Source organism: Nicotiana sylvestris, chromosome 8, assembly GCF_000393655.2.
Source record: "Nicotiana sylvestris chromosome 8, ASM39365v2, whole genome shotgun sequence".
In the NCBI taxonomy this organism is placed as follows: domain Eukaryota; kingdom Viridiplantae; phylum Streptophyta; class Magnoliopsida; order Solanales; family Solanaceae; genus Nicotiana; species Nicotiana sylvestris.
In genome coordinates, this window is record NC_091064.1 from 114,441,026 (window position 1) to 114,447,025 (window position 6,000).

Genomic DNA, 6,000 nt, shown 5'->3' on the forward strand with positions numbered 1-6,000 from the left:
TGTTGAGGAGATAGTTCAAGAAATAAGCAAGGTGTAGAACGAGGCTGAAACTTATGAGCAAAAGAATGTGCAACATAAGGGTAGCACAAACACCCAAATACCTTAATTAAATTGTAATCTGGTGGTTTACCGTACAATTTTTCATAAGGAGGAATAAAATTGAGAACAGGAAGAGGAGTGATATTAATTAAATGAACCCCAAAAAGAGAGGCATCCGCCCAAAAAGAAAAAGGCATTGAAGCTTGAAAAAGAAGACATCGTATCAGATTATTAACATGTCGATGCTTTCTTTCGGCATGACCATTTTGAGCGGAGGTATATGGACAAGAGAAGCGATGAATAATTTTATGCTCACTAAAAAAAAGAACGAAAAAGAGAATTGTTATACTCTCTGCCACCATCGGATTGAAAATATGTAATAGATGAATTGAAAATGTTTGAGACCATTTTATAGAATTCTTTGAATTTATCAAACGCCTCTGATTTGTTCCTCATTAAATAAATCCAAGAGTACTTTGTGTAGTCATCAAGAAATAAAATATAATAACGAAAACCAGAATTTGAACTAAATGGAGCTTGCCACACATCTGAATGAATTAAAACAAAAGGAGAGTGTGCAATATTATGAGAGGAATTAAATGGCAACTTAGATTGTTTGCCTAGGTGACAAATATTACAACCAGAAGTTTCAAACGATGAATTACATGGAATAAAACCCCTACGAACTAAAGCTGCAAGAGAACGTTGCCCCGGATGGCCTAAATGTTGGTGCCAAAGAAAGGAAGGCGAGACAATACTTGAAAGAGCAACATGAGAGGAGCGACTGGAGACTGTGTGAACTGGATAGAGAGAGCCATCATTCTCACAACGGAGTAACACTTGCTTGGTTTTCTTGTCCTTAACAAAAAAACCAGAGTCAGTGAACTCAATGAGACAATTTTTGTTATTCGCACATAAACGCTGAACTAACATTAGATTCTTTTGTAGAGAGGGAACATACAAAACATTCTTTAATTGAAGAGGCTTCGAAGACGTAATAATAGATGAAGAACCAGTAGATAAAATGGGAAGAAGATTACCATTTCCAACCATCACCTGTGACGAACCAATGTAAGTAGAGGGAGATGATAACAAAGATTGATTGTTCGTCATATGCGCAGAAGCACCAGAATCAGGATACCATATAGAAGGCTGGACTTCCTCCAAATTCATAGCAGCAAATGATTTTGGAAGTGAATTGGGAACATAAGAATGATTAAAACGGTTCCTACACTCGAGAGCGGTGTGATTAAAGTGAAAACAGATTTGACATTGTTTAGTCGACGTGAAAGGAGGTCGACCAAGAACTCCATCACCTCGAGAGGAAGGACGAAAATTTTGTTGAAAACCAGCCCATTGATTTGAGAAATTAGAGCGAGTAGAGTATTGATCTCGACCCCTGCCTTTGTTGGATCTACCATGACCACGTCCATTGTATGATACTTTTGAATATGTATTAGTATGAGATAAAGTAGAAGAATGGGGTTGAGAAACTGGTTGTGTTGGGGTGGAAGCAACTAAGGCAGTGTGAGAAGTGGGATCATCATTGTTTGCTGCATTAATATGTGCTTCTTCAGTGAGAAGTAATGGACGCAATGCTAGAAAAGTTGGGAGAGTTCCTGTAGCATTTAATCCAGAGACAAAAGTTCGATAGGAAGATGGAAGTCCTTGCAATGCTTGGGTTACTAAATCGTCATCAGAAACTGGTTTTCCAACTGCTCTAAGTGAACAAGCAAGAGAGTGGAGTTGTTGAAGATAATCCTCCATGGAAAGTGAGCCTTTCTTAAAATTCTGAAATTTTGATTTCAGATGAATTGACGAGGATGAAACCTGATCAAGGTAGAGAGAAGCAAGAACATCCCACGCCTCTTTGGAGGTTTCACAAGCATAGTTAGGAAGAGAATCAAGAACTGGAGGTGAAAAAGTGACATTAATCCAACTGAGTGTTATAGTATCACATTGAATCCACAGTCGATACTCATCATGGGTTGATGTTGGACATGGTATAGAGCCATCAACCAAAGAAAGAAGGTTGTGACTTTTTAGAACAATAAGAAAAACCTTTTTCCATGTAAGATAATTAAGATATGTCAACTCAATAGGTACAAAACCTTTAATATTAGAAATAGTTGGAGGAGGATTTGGAAGACCCAAAGAGGATTGGGTGGAGGTAGTCTGATTTGGAGAAGAAGTTTGAGTTTGAGTGGAAGAAGAAGTTTGGGAAGCCATGGTGCTCCTGATACCAAGTTGAATTTTAAAATACAGAATAGTTTACAAAAGGCCTGCTTGAGTTTAAGAGGTCAGAAGTACTCTCATTTATATTAAGATACAAGAAACTGTCAATGAAACTAACTACAACATATGCGTACAATACTAATTACAATAATATCCTTGTAACGGAAAACACTAAAATGGGCCCAAAATCCCTTTGCATAGTTCCTATATATTTCACTGCCGCGTGCATCCACATTTTCTCTTACTGAACTATCTAAAAATGGCATTAATGACATGTCTTTATAATTAACACTGTCCTTTTTCTATGTAGTACTATAAAAATTGTAGTTTCCCACTTACTATGGGTAAAATTAAAGAAAGTGGAAACTTCAATTACCAGTGGGCCTCGCATATGGTAGGATCTGATCGATCAAAACTGTGCTTTGAAAGAGACAACAGATCACGCCATCCTCAGTGGAACTCAGAGTAGACATAACTGAATGAAGAAGGTTTCAAGATTAGTTACGCCTGGCACAAATGTTGGACAATATTTATCTGAATGTATTGCTTGAAACCACATTATTTACACCCATCAGCGTATGTTAAGTAAATACATTTGAAAGATAGTACTAAATAACATATGCTCTTCTAACTAATATTGCTTCTATTTGGTTTCCCTTGTGTGAAAGAAGTCATGCCTTTTCTTGCAATTCTCGTATTTACGTGTCATTTGCCATTTGGTACCATAGGACAAGCAAAAATTATCTTAGGATAACTATTTAGTACCGTATTATCTCTTGTTTGGTTACTAATTCTAAAATAAGTTATTCCATAATTAAAAATAATATTGGGATAACTTATACATGTCAGAGGGTGGAACAATAATCCTATGATAAGTTATCCGAGGATGCAGCGGTAAAATTGACAATCCCAGAATTAATACAAAACTCTAAACAATCAATAAGAAATAATATCATGATAACTAACCCAATATAATTAATCCCACCATAACTTGTGTTCGAACCAAACCACCCCTTAATATGTAATTCGTGTCGTGAGGTCTACTTATAATAGTTTTCTGCCTTCGAAGTCTGTTTTATGGACCATCTTCAAGTCTTTTCCCAAATCTTTTGCGAGCTTCTACGTGCTTGTCCCACGAGAATATTTAAAAAACATATTAATTTCTTGAATCCTTCTAGTATTGCAGCAGTCAATTACTTACAAGAATGAAGAAGTCACCCATGGTTGATTTGTCAAGTCCAAAATGAGAAATTGAAAAAAAAATAATAATAAGAGGGCTCCTCCATTTCTCATTCTTTCTATTTCCCCAAATTCTTACTTGGATGTGAGCCACATATAATGGTTAAAAATTATAAATTGAGATTAATTAACCATATCAAAGCGCTAACCATGGTTAACATTTAAGTTATTAACAGATATTTTATATTAATTTCTTAAGTTTCCCGTAAGCAACCCCTACTTCCAACCAAGAGGTTGTGAGTTCGAGTCTCCCCAAGAGCAAGGTGGGAAGTTCTTGGAGGGAAGGATGTCGGGGGTCTATTTGGAAACAGCATATCTACCCTAGGGTAGGGGTAAGGTCTGCGTATGCACTACCCTCCCCAGATCCCACTAAATGAGATTATACTGGGTTGTTGTTGTTGTTGTAAGTTTCCCGTAGTTCTACTTCTTCCACATTTTTGAACTTCCATAACTTCATCTTTTTTCTCCTTCTTGTTTTATTGTGCTACTAGAGACACATAGTTTTTTGTATTTTGACTTAACTTTACTTGTTCATTGTTGCGTTCCCTTTCTCTTTAAAATGCTCAACCCATATTATTTTATCCTCGTCATGTTTATCCGTAAAAAGGTATGGTTAAATTTATATACATAGTTTATAGATGCGTGGATTAAGTTGATATGATTAGTAAAATAATGAAGAATAATGGAAATAAAACCAAAATAATTTAGGAAAGAACAAGCCTGAAATTCAAATTGATCCCACTGGAATCAAGAATAATTGGAAAGCTTCGATATTAGCCTTGTATTAAACTTAAGAAAATAATAAAATGAGAGAGAGAGAGAGCGTTTGTGATTCTAGTATTTCGTTTCCTAACAATGAGTACAAATATTGCTATTTATAGTTAAATCAAAGGAGACAAGATCCCAAAATTACGCCCTAATAAAGATGAATAAAATCCCCTCTTGATGGTTACATAACGTTGGGAATAAGTAATGTGATTTTTTTAATGGCTGCTCCTTTAATGTTGTTCTTTCCAACCGGTACCGTACTTTCAAATTCTTTTTCCCGATCCTCGTGTTCTTAGAATCTACACAATATCGGTCACCTGATTGTATCAGGTATTAATTATTTGCTGACTCATCTCCACCTTGTCATCATTGCCATGTGAAAACTGCAGATTTTACCCAATACAGGTAGTCCTCCCTACTTTCTAGTGACTCAACTTGATGTGACCGAAAAGTAGATAAGACCTTCTCTTTTCTTGGCGGAGAAGTTCTTGAATGACTTCTGACACTTGAAGTGATGCACGTCTCTTTGTATTTAATGAGATTAACACATATTCCTCCATGATTTGATGAACAGTTTCGCCAGTTACCTAGGTAATGATGGCTTTTACTGAACCGTCAATAAACTTCCCCTTTTCACCCATTTTATCTTTCACTTTTCAGCATCTCTTTATCAAACTATTTTGCAATTCCCTTTTCTATTCGAAATCTTCGAGTTTGAATAGCTAATTTCAGTATTTCGACCACCATGTATTTTGCTATTTCCTTCTCCGGTAACTCATCTTCTGCCATCAAACAACATAATCTTGTTATGATTTTATCTCCTCCCTCTTCTACCGGTGCCAGAACTTGCATCAGTGATGGACCATTCAAGAAAAGCAAACCCAAAAGGTTTGACGATGAACCTCTCACAACAAATACAATAATTCCTACTAAATGTGAGCATGTGATTTTTGCCCTATGAGAACTACTCCCAAAAATTTAAAATAAAATGGTTTTGTGTTGTTAGTGATTTATTTGTATTTTTTTTGTCTCCGCATGTTTGTTTCTACCTTAAACAAAAAAAATATGTGTTGCATGTGCATTTAGGATTTAATTACGCATTTTGGAATTAATTAAACCATGTCCTATTTTAAAGAATGAAAATCACAAAAATATGAATTTTGGTAGCTTTGTCATTTCATTATTTAATTGCGTGATTTTATTTTAATCAATATTTGATTTTGTGTGTTAATTATTGTTAAAGATTAATTAATTTCTTTTTAAAAAAGTTTGATTTTATAAATTAATTTAGGTATTTTGGTTTTAGGAATTAAAAAGAAAGTAAAAGGGAAAAAGAGGAAACAAGATAGGAGGGGTAAAATTTTTCGGATTGGGCCAGTTTTAAAAGGGAAAATCCAGGCCCAATGTCACCCCAAGTCATCCCAATACCTGCCCCAATCCAACCCGTCTCCAGCCTCAACCAAATGACGCTGTCTCAGGAGTTTCAATCTGGACCGTTGATCTCAGCTGATCAAATGGTCCCAAAGCTTTGACCAAACCCGACCCCCGACCCGTCACTCCAATACCCGGACCGCCCCAGTACTACTCCAAACGACACTGTTTGAGTTAAGTGAACTGATCTAGACCCTCGATCTCTCTTGATCGAACGGCCAAGATCAAACCACCACCCCACTATATAAATGAAACCTCATACCCAGCCCCCCAATCCAAACCCCTGTT